Genomic DNA, 12,037 nt, shown 5'->3' with positions numbered 1-12,037 from the left:
ATATTGCTGTGGCGGTGCAAAAGATTTCGATTCCTGTGTTCAGTTTTGGGCCCCTCACTACAAAAAGGACATTGAATGACTCGAGCGTGTCCAGAGAAGGGCAACGGAGCTGGTGCAGGGTCTGGAGCACAGGTCGTACGGGGAGCGGCTGAGGGAACTGGGGGGGTTTAGTCTGGAGAAGAGGAGGCTGAGGGGAGACCTCATCGCCCTCTACAGCTACCTGAAAGGAGGGTGCAGAGAGCTGGGGATGAGTCTCTTGAACCAAATAATAAGTGACAGGACAAGAGGTAATGGCCTCAAGTTACACAGGGAAGGTTTAGACTGGATATTAGGAAGCATTTCTTTCCAGAAAGGGTTGTTAGGTGTTGGAATGGGCTGCCCAGGGAGGTAGCAGAGTCCCCATCCCTGGAGGGGTTTAAGAGTAGAGATGACATAGCGCTGAGGGATCTGGTGTAGTTGGGAACTGTCAGTGTTAGGTTAATGGTTGGACTGGATGATCTTCAAGGTCTTTTCCAACCTAGACAATTCTGTGATTCTGTGACTTCAGTGGGTGTGTACTTTTTGATCTCTCTCTGCTGTATGAAGGTAGAACACAGAATAGCTTGCTAAAACTTGGATTCAAAGTTGTTGCTTCAGTCATAGAAATTGCAGTCATTTAAAAGAGGTGGGGTTAACTGTTTTCTTCAGTACTGAAGTCTACTCAGCATCCAATTTCTGAGTTTTTGCAACTCCCTTTCTTTACCTAGGCATGTGGGGATGGAGGCAGAGGGGAAGAGTGGAGACAAGAGCAAAGCATAAGGCATGCAAGGGTGATTTATTCAGTCAGTGTTCAGACATGTGGCTATGTCTTTGCGCTACTGCAATGCAGAACTTGTAACTAAGGAGAGTTTTTAAGTACTGCTGCAATTAGCCAAGATGTTAAGCATCATTTTTTCTTCTCAGCAGTTTTGGAAAAGGTATCAGTAGTTTATGTAGTGAGAAAGATCAGGTGGAAACAGGGAAGCTTGAAATAGATGAGTCACCGGTTATCTTCTGTGCTGCTCTGTATGTCTGCAGCTGGGAGAACACTGCCCTTCAGAGGGACCCGACTATCCTCCTATCAGGGAGTAAGCTGGAGGAGGGGTGTTAGCCCAGGTCCGCACAGCAGTAACTTGCAACACTGGGACTGTAGGAGACAAACCCACTGCTGTGTTTAATTCAGGTATGAAATAAACTTTTGGATTGTTTTTTCTGCTAGATGTTAATTATGAACTGACACAATGTGCTGTATGCAAGAGGGGGAAAAGTTTCAGTTAATATTCATATCCCATGGAAGGATAGCTTTAGATATTGTAAGCTAATAGATATACTTCTAGATTATCAACTGAAATACAACAGTTTCTGTTTCCTCTATAAGCCCTATACTGTGGTGTCCACAGCAAAAGGACAGCATTTTTGATAACTAGGAAAATGTTCAGTTTAGTCTAACTGCTCTGATTACTGGAATTGTGAAGTTCCCACCAAACGGTCTCAGAAGCAACAAGAAATCTGTCATATATGCAACTTATTGATAGTAACATGACAGTTATCTGTGCAAACACCATTCATTTAGCAAAGTTATATAGACTTTGTATAGAACTCTGAGAAATGGACTTGAGTTATAACAATCAGTAATATTCTGCATAATTTTACATATGAAATCCTCACTTTTCTCAATTTGCTTTTACAGAATGTGGAAGAGTGGAACGTTTAGATGTTGTGTTTGTCATGGACATCTCTGTAAGCATAAGCTCCTCAGTACCAGACTATGAAAGACTTCATGATTGCCGTGGTGAAACAACCTGATGTCGGCCCAGATGGAGTTCAGTTTGGAGTAGTAACATAATCTGGTAAACCAGTAGTGGTCAATAAGGACAATACAAAACTGGGGATTACTGAGGCTATCCAGAGGGTGAACTCTCCAGGACAAATGATTTACATGGCAAAGGCATTGGTCCACTCAGAAACGTTATCACTGAAGAACACGGCACCTGCAAGAGCAAAGGAGTTCCCTAGGTTCTGATAGTGAGAAGTGATGGGGAATCCCATGATAAAGCCATGCTGGATGATGAGGCCCAGAGATTAAGGAAAAAGGAATTACTATCTATGCAGCTGGAGTAGAAGGAGCAAATCAAAATGAGCATCCGACAGTGGCTGGATCAGAGAATAACTGTTTCTGTGTAGATAACTTTGAAGGGCTTTAGAACTTAACTGCAAACATCACAAATAATATATGTGATATTTCAGTACCAGATAAGTGTATACTCACTATTGGCTGTTGTGTTCAACAACTTCCCCTACAACTGTTTGAAGGAAAGTCTTGCAAAAGCATCTATGATTTAAATTACAATCATCTCTGTTTGCTGCTTCTTTGATTCAGCTCTTGTAGCGTCTACTATTTCCTACTCCTTTTGCCATCTTTCGGAATTGAAGAAACTATGGCTGCTCTGTTTATTTGGAAGTTGGTCCTTTCGGGCTATGGTAAGCATGCTGAGAGCGATTTGGTTATCAGATGGGGAGACACCTCATCGATGAATCCTGAAGAGTCTCAGTTTTGTACATACACATAAGGTGGGATTTATCTTACTTAGCTTTAGCTGTCTATAGCTGTCATGTCTAGTCACTGTAGTTTCCCTTTCTAAGCAGTCTTCACACTACCTTCATGCTTTAGGCATTTGCGTGAGGCTGAGATGAAAAGTGCCCTTGCCCTGTGGACGTTTGTTTAAGCCAACGTCGCTTTGTTTGCTCAGTAGGGAAGAGGGAAGTGTACCTATGGTTACGCTGCAACATTAAGTGCTTACAGGAGTATGTTTTGTGTTCTGGGACCAGATGTCTGGATTTCCATGTCCATTGCATTTTATATACTTAACTTTATTTTTGTAGATCTATTTATTGGTTGTTTTTTGAGGTTTTTTTGTCAAGATGACTAGTAGGATGTGGGATGTAGAGGCAGGCCTACTAATGATAGACATAGACTTGTATACTTTATTAATAATATATTTTCCTTTATCTTCTGCAGACTATTCAAAGAAAGCATATGTTATTTTCCTGATGGATAGTTCCAGAAACTCAGAGGGAGAAAACTTCAAAATAATGATAAATTTTGTGACAAGTGTAATCAATCTGGCTGTAATTGTTCAAAATACCAAAATTGACTTTGCATTGTATGGTGCTGTCTGTAAAGAAGATTTCAACCTAGGCACTTTTCCAAACAGATCAGAACAAGAATTTAAAATTCAAAGCATCAAGAAAATTAAAGGATACCGAAGTAATATTGAAAATTCACTTGAAAAAGTGAAACTCAACTTCCAACCAGAAAAGGGTAGGAGAATACATTAAAATATCCAATAGATTTTACAGATAATCATGACTGGATGAACAGCCAGTACAATGGCAAGAGCAGCAGAAGGCCTGAAGAGGAAAGGTGTTGATATATATGCCACAGGTGTGGGAAATGTTGACCAGTCTCAGCTAACACAGATAACTGGATCATTAAGTAGGAAACATGCCATTGATGATTTTTCTAACTTGAAGACTATTTAAAAAAGACTGGCTGATGTTATTTGTGAGGATAATAAGAGAAAAGGTAAATATCCCTGCACCAAACTGTTCTAAGATCTCCATGTGCTGCTTTAAGTATGCTTCCCAGTTAGAGTGGTTCTTCAGAATATATTTGGTTGATCTCCCACAACACTCTGAAAACAGAACAGAAAATTTTTTCTGACTCACATGAAGATAATGATCTCTGTGGAATAAATACATCCAGTCTCTCTGAAACTGCTGAAAGAAATAACCCAGATGTTTTCTCATTGTTCCCTCTGTAGAATAAAGGATATGAGCTGACAAATAACACCCATGTCAGTTTGCATTGTGTTATCATCTCCCTTGCTGCCCATGCAAATAATCTCCTTCCCTGGTACATAAGGTAGTTCCTACTTTCACCCCTTAGGAAGGGTAAAAATGAACATGAGAACAGTTACTGTGAATTTAGTAAATTTTCTGTGAGCTCACACCCTACTTCAGTCCCATTAACTTATCCATGCACTTATGTTCTCACTTCTGCAAATTTGAACTGATTGTTTGAGATCACACAACCCAGGCTTGAAGATTTTAGTTTTAATTGTTTAAACTTCTGAGCTTTAGAGTGTATAATTTTCATCTGCTTCCTTACTCGAAGTACAGCTTTAGTACTTTCAAATAGGTTTTGCTTCTGGGTTCACAGCACCTGTGATGCCATATCATCCAAACACTAATTTCAGAAAGTTAAAAGCAGTTACAACTATTGCAGAGCAGAAATGAAGTACTACTATCAAGGTGTAATTCTTAAAAATGTGTCTTTTCTCTTCTCCTGAGTTGCAGACAGAAATAATATGAGGAAGACATTAATCTCACGGAATACCCATGCAGTGACTCACTCATACTACAGATTAGAGTGACCTTACATCTAATTAAACAAGGGACATGGTGGCAGTAATTCTCATTTTGTGGCATGTGCTTTCATTTCACTTCAGATTTTCCCCTCACCTCACAATGCAGTGAGAAATTAAGCTAAAATGTGCACTGAGAGTTGGAGGCCCCTGCTCTGCCTGCTAAATGTGCAGAGCTGTGAATGTGGAATGTGAGTGTGCACCATGAATGTGCAAGTACAGGTAAAAAGCATGATGAGGAACAAAGAAGGGAAGTGATTTGGTATTAACCCAGTTATGTGTTAACTCTCCAGCATGACATGTTAAAAATAGCCTTCTGATATTCCAAATCATACCTGCTCAACTGCATACAGCTGGGGAATAAGGGGAAGGAAGGGACAAAAAACGCTGAACTAAGAAATGCCTCCAGCAAAATAATTTCTGAAATTGACGCTGACATTGCTATTAAGAAGGATGGGCTCTCAGATTTGTTATGTAAGGGTAATTACAGAACACATTTTCAGTAAATCCCCATTTAGGGGTTTTTGACAGTTTTATCTATGCAATATGCTTTTAATTTCCACAATTTTTCTCTAGAAATTAAAAATTCATCTGAGTGGGTTTACGATGAACGTGTCTCTAAGTGAATTAGAGACCTAAAGATCAACTTTAGATGATCTACCTGAAGCTTGGAGATGACAGATTCAAGAAGCTCCTGCCTACTTAGCTGATGTGCATTTGTCTCCCCTCATTGTGTTTTTTCTCTTCTGTTTTGCTTTACCTGAAATGAAAATTGTACAATATGTTTATTTATGATTTTCCCAACAGTAGTTTGTTTTGTGAATATTACTGTGGGATTGGGCATGTCATCACAGAGGGAAGGCCACCCCTTATTTCATGGACAGACCAAACTGGAAAAGCATTTCCCTGAGGTTTTGCAAGCCCTTCTGTCTCTAAGGGATGTGAACTGCAATGTTGGGTCCAAGGCACAGAAGCGTGGCTGTTCAAGTGAAAAACACTGTTATTCCAATATCCACAAAGTTCTGCATTGGCAGTGAATATCTCCTGCATAACCTGACAGATCAAGAGATCATCTCAGCTTAACGCTGAATTCTTGCAGTCACTCTGGAAAACATTTCAGAATGAGGATGAGACCTGACAAAAGGTAATGTGATGACTTAGGCAAAATCCTTTGTTCAAAATCATGTAATAAATATTGGAATACAGTTGTTCTTTGCTTATGTGTGATTTAAATTTTCTCTTTTACGTTTTTTTAGGTATTACTTGTGTTTTCAGATGGCGTGGATGAGGACTTAAAAGCATTCAAGCAAATAGCTGAAGAAGAGTATCTACTTCAGAAAAGTCAGACTGTTTCATTTTCCAGGTGGCCTAGCAATGGAGTGAGAAGAGGTATTTAAGTTTTTCTGCAGAAGAGCAGAGAGCGTTATAGTCCCAGATGCCCAGTCAATACAAATCAGAATAGCTCTGTTGAAGTGAGACTGACAATGCCAGGTAAGACTGTCCTAGCTTGGCCTATACCTTTGTCTGCGGCCAGTAGTGGAAGTTTCAGAAAACACATAGTAACAGGGCTAAGTGAACAGTAATGCTTCTTTGGGATGATTTCTCCATTTAGAGATTTTATGATTCAAGACAATCTTTCTTACAATGTTTAACTGACTTTCTCACAGCCACACATATCTGTGCCCTTCTGGCTTGCACAAGAGACAAGTGAAAAACAGAACTGGAGATGAAAGGGCTAGATTTGCTAAAAGGAGATGCAAAGGGCTTCCCAACTGGTACCACAGCCTTTGGTGTGTGCTTGTCCCTCATCCCACACAGACATCTGCTGTTTCATGCCTGTTGTCTCTCTTTTGCCCAGCAACAACCTTGCAAAGAATTCCCTTTTCTGAACAGCAGACAAGTGGCAAGAAGAGCTATAGTGAAGTACAAGGGTGACAAGTGCAGGCAGTAAAATGGAGCATAGGAGTCATTTCAGCAAAGATGCTATTAACTGCAGAGCAATAACAATGGGGAAAACATGAGACTTCTTTTGGCACTATGGCAGCCGCATGGGAAAGATGAGAAGATCCATGGGTATACCTAACAGCTCACTCAGATGTACCAGAGACTGTTCCCTGGGGTGGTGTGTGTTGTTGGTCCTATGTCGATAAGCAAATTTGGTGTAGGAAGGTGATTTAGGATTGAGTTTTAAAATACGTTTGAAGATAAATACGGTCCTAGGTTTGGGTGGGTTTTATTTGTTTCTGTTGTTTTTTAATTTCTTGGGGCTGTGCAGCATCATTTAGCTAGACACTACTTTCATCTCTGTTCAAGTGAATAAGGAGTCTGTCTGCTAGATTCAGGGAACTTAAAATTTACTCAGAGTAAATTCAGTTTGTTCAGATTTGAATCTGCTGATATTGCCAGCTGTGTTGTACAGCTGTATAAAAGGGACCCAGGACCAAGCCATCAACTTGGAAAAGTACTGCTTGTTGCTGTTGCTGTGACTAGCATATTCCTCTGTGCATCTGGCTTCTTCCTTCCCTAATCCTCACCCTGGAATCCCGACATAACTGCATTTTCAAATGAATTGTTGCCTCTCTGTGTTTTTCCCTTACAAAAGGAAATAGAGCCTCCCTGTTGTTTCTCTGAATGATCTGAGTTCAAAGTGAGTGCTTCAGGACATTACTGCATTGGATATGTCTTTGTCTCTTTGCAGCCTGAGGAAGTGTCTTGTGGCCACAGGCTTACTCTAATTTCACACTGGTGTCGTTCTGGATCAGTGTAAAGACATGCATTCTTACAGCAAAACTGGGATGGAGAAATGGAGATTTCAGATCTGTAATTTCTCTGATGTCTACCTCAGCTTTAGATCTGCTATTGTAGCAGACGGAATGATGACTTGGAGCTACCGATGTTTGTTATTATTTTAATTTAAAAAGAAGTGCAACCTAAAGCTTCTGTTTTTCCTGAGAGCTAAATAATTAAGTGAATATTTATGTTGACACCCAAATCAACAATGTGGTCTTGAATCATTAATCATTATTCAGATAGGAAGATTTTTATGTTGAGACTTTTATTGGCTCTTCATTGTCACTAGCACCTCATCTGAATCACTTAGAGTTGTATACCATCAAAAGAGTGGCTTTTACAGCTGTCATTTCTAATAGATATCATTCATCTTCTTCATGATGCATGTATATATGAGGTACAGAAACTGTTTTTCAGTGGAACTGATATTTATATTGATATTTATTATAATTAGGTTTGGATGGCCTTATAACTGTTGTCTGGAAGGAGACTCCAATTTTCAAAACTGAGTTTTGGAAAAGGGTTTGAATGTGGAACTCACTTAGATACTGGCATGATGGTCTTGGTAAGTTACTTGATAAAGAACCGATGTACACAGTAAGATCTTGGCTAAAAAAAACTGCCTGCTAAGACCGTAAGTATCAAGTTTGGTAAATATGACTATAACAAAAGAGTCATGCTGTTAATAGAGCATAAATTCCGTTTGTATTCTTATGGTGAGTGTTTCCAGAAGAGCAGGAATAGAGCTATGAGAAAATTTTTGGAAAATATGTTTTCATCTGCGGTAACTTATTTTTAAGAACAATATTGCTGAAAGGACCTGCTGCTGTTTGTCTTGCAAATATACAAGGGAAGAAGATGAAATTGGAGAGAGTAAAAAACTAGGGATGGAGGAAAACTAGGGATAAAGGTAAGAGTGCATTCTAGCTTTGTATTGCTAAGTTTAAGTTGTCAATAATGATGGGCTGCATGTGGAAAAAAAATCAATCCCTAGGGTCCCCACCTGCAGGTGCCACAACTTGTGATGAATGCGATGCGCAATGCTGCTGCTGAGTGTAATCAGTATTCAGTGATGGGTTTTACCTCTGAGAAGGCCTCTTGTCCAGCCTGATGCTATTACCTTACAGAACAGCAAGAAGAGCTGTGGATAATTAAAGCAGATTTTTTTTTTTTTTTCTGAGCTTCTCTTAAGATGCAAATAGATTTCCAATAGTCCCCCTCAGCTGGACTGAGTGATTTAAGTGAGAACGAAACTGTCTCTTTGAGACCGCTTGTCACTGAGATATAAGATGATGATATATACAATGGAGAAATCTTGTCTTAAAATCAAAATAGCTCCTTTACTTGTGTTGGTAATTTTAAATCTAACCCAGCTGATTCTTTCACTGTTAGCTGTCTGCTATTGACTGCTTTGGAAAAAGGCAAGAGGATGACTATGTTTGTCTACCTATGTTTTATGGCATGATTTTGGTATATCTTCCAAAATCACAATATACCCTGTTTAACAATGCAGGAGGAGGGAACAGTCATCAGTTATGAGTGGTGTGGAGGTTGGGGTTGATGAGCTCATCTAAAGGTTCTAATACTGGTTTTGCTTAGCAACCTTCCTACTTTTCCCTAGAATGTGTGTCCTTCAGACATCTCTATTCAGAGCCATCAGGTAGTTCCTAAAGTCTTCTTGTGTTCCTAATGAGTGCATTTTTTGACAGTGTTGGAGCAGCTTAGGGTATCAGTTGATCATTTCTGTAGGAATTCCTGAAAGAACCAAGATCTCATGAGGACATTGCATTTCATTTCACTAGTAAAGGTTTCTATTAAAGTCAACGGAAAGATGCCAGTGAAATGCTACAGGCTAGGGATTAAAAGTTGCCATACGAACAAGCAAAATACTGTAAGTGAAATTATTTGTCTTTTGATTTTATTTTTTTTATTAACTAGATGTCCAGTTAAGGAATTCAGCAGAGCCCTCCTAAACCTCAGACATCTGTGACTTTTCCTGTATTCTTTTCCTTTGATGTAGTTAATAAATAGTGGAAAATTCTCTACTGTATTTCAGTAGAGTGTAACATTGAATTCTATTCAATTTTAAGTAACTTATTTTGACAGCTTCCATAATAATTGAGAGTTCTGTCAAATGTGTGCATTAATTCTAAATAAAAACATGACCTATCGTGGATATTTGAAGAATATACCTTTTCAAACCATCAGGAGTGAAAATACGGTAGAAGAATGTCCCCTGTAAAAATGAAACATTACTTTATATATACAGCCCCCGTGTCCCTGTGGACAAACATGTTGACTGGTCACTCAATAATGGGTGTTGCTTCTCACCTGTATGTTTCAGCAGCCATCAACGTTGCTGCTGGAGGCTTCAGATTTTCTGCCTCCAACAGCTGACAAAATGGGCAGCTCATGGTTATATAATGTTAGTTCATGTATACTTTTTGAGCAGCCATAGCTTTATTTTTTCCTCTAGTTCTCTGCTTTCCCACAGTTAAAGAATTCCCATGAGTGTTTCCATGCTTATCATCTCATCCCCTGCACAGCATCTCTTCCATCCTTGATTCTGCTTTCATTATAAACATCAAGCAAAGTCCAAGATAGATCCGCAGGTGCACTCACAGGACAGCTATGCCCTGCTGCTATTTCTAATGCTCTGCCAGGCCAGATAGTAGGTTCCTGCCTTGCCAGGGCAAACCACAACCTTTGTCACCTACCAACGCAGTGCCTGTGGTCTGATATTTTGAATAATGCTGTGAGTTTTCACAGGAAACTGAGTGAGCATAGAAAAAAGTGCTCCTTTGCAGCCTCAGTTCACAACCAGAACAAATTTTGCTGCTCCAAAGGACAAAGTACCCATCAACACCTTGCAGGGTAGCACTTTGCAGTGCTGATGACTAAGGGGTAAAATCTGAGGGATCAGACACTCTTTTTAGCCTTTCCTCTCTCAGGAGGGAATATATATGAAGGCTTTTCACTTTCCAAAATGCTCTCACACAATCTTGTGCCAGGGTCAGAGCTTCCCCTACCTGGCAGCATACTCTCGGCACGCAGAAGAAACCAGCTACTCACATGAAGCCCTACTTCAGAATTCAGTATGGCTGTTATGCCAAGCTAGATTTTCACTCTCCAAACATTATCCTGTTGCAAAAGAGGCCTCGGAATTCAGGGGAGGAGCTTCTTTTTGGCCTCTGAATCTTTTGGTTTTGTTTTTTTTTTGCACAGGGGAAGGGGAATGAGAGATTGAAAGAATGTTCTCTCTTATCCTCTGTGCTATACAAGGGTCATTCAGTTCTAAAACACTAGGAGCGCTCATTAAGCCTGTGCTGAGACTCAAAGCCCAGGACAGCTGTTTCTGGTGCAGCTCTCATCTCTGTGGTATCATTGGACAATGGAAGTACCCACCTTGGATTCAGAACGGTTTGTTTCCTAAAGCAGTTCTCATAAATCATACAAGCTATTATCCACACAATTTATTTGTTTACTAGTATCCCTCTTTCCTCCTGGGCTTCAAACTAGGGTGAACAGTGCACTCTCAAATCATATAAAGATATGTTATATGAACTCCTTCAAAAATAATTGGACTACAATAAAAAAAACAACCAAACAACAATGTTAATTCAGAAACATTAAGAAATTTTTTAGGTTTTGTTTTCATAAGGAGTATAATCTGAAAAGAGGTTGGTTTCTAAAAATCTGCCTTGATCACCCAAGGAAGGGCTCTGTGTAGAAGTGTTTCCTGGCTAACATCTATTTGGGGATTAATTTTTAAAGTACACTCCTTTCTTACCAGGACAGATACCAGACTCTCTTGAATCAAATACTTAGTTAGGCTTATGTCAAAAGAAATAGCTTGGTGTAGGCATGTTTTATTCTGTGGGTGGCAATTGCTTCTGATCTTCCTCAACATACTTTCTTGCTCACCCAGATTGACAAATGTAGAGACATTAAAACAATCATTGTCATGCTAGTGTGGAGAAGCTCCAGTCATACAATCATCGTTTGGGGTGGAAGGGACCTTTGAAGATCACCTAGTCCTACCCCTCTCACCAGCAAAGACAGAAGAGCAATTGACTACTATGGATACAAAAGGCATTCAAGCAGAAACTATTTGAATGAGAGGAAGCCAATAACACTTGTTTTCTACCTAAACCAATGAAACATTCTTCATAAAAATGCAAAATAATCATTTATATATGACAGATTATGAATCTTGTACAAGATTTATTTTTTCTCCTATCAGCTTTTAAAGATTCAGTACTTAAGGTATATCTCAGTGTTGTCTTGAAATGTTTAATTAGTTACTGGAGACTCTTCAAAACTTTGGAAGAGATTTTCCTGGGACCTACAGTGAAAGAAATTGTTCACCCTGGAGCATCTAATAAAAACATTGGGCCACCTTCAAATCTAAATGTGGGACAAGTATTTAGTGATGACTTAAACTGTTAGTAACATCAGGGGAAGCATTAGGAGAAAAATGATCAGGAAATAAGTTGTTTGTTATTCAAGTTTTCAGCAGTGTTTGAAGCCCAGAGTAAGCAGGGGACAGAATATACAAAGAACAATATATTGGCCCATTTAGATTTTCCCAGAATTCCCCAATAATTTCTGAAGGTCACCCAAGTATTAGGGCATTGTTATCTCTTATCTTTTAACTTCAGGGGCCCAATGATGTTAAAGACAACCTGGGATATCTTGAAGATGAAGGAGAACCGGTAAGTTATAACACCTTAAAAAACCTGTGTTTGTGAAAACTAAAACTTTCGAGCAGGGAAAAAAAAAAAAAAAAAAAAAAAAAGAAA

At 39.3% G+C, this 12,037-nt stretch overlaps 1 pseudogene; it reads left to right on the top strand.

Annotated features, from left to right (window-relative positions):
• LOC113476892 overlaps positions 1-12,037 on the top strand; it is a 51,800-nt pseudogene that overhangs the window by 9,379 nt on the left and 30,384 nt on the right.

Source organism: Athene cunicularia (genome assembly GCF_003259725.1).
Source record: "Athene cunicularia isolate RWA chromosome 2 unlocalized genomic scaffold, athCun1 chr2_part1, whole genome shotgun sequence".
NCBI lineage: Eukaryota > Metazoa > Chordata > Aves > Strigiformes > Strigidae > Athene > Athene cunicularia.
The sequence above is the reverse complement of the archived record's forward strand: the minus strand, read 5'-3'. Positions and strand labels throughout refer to the sequence as shown.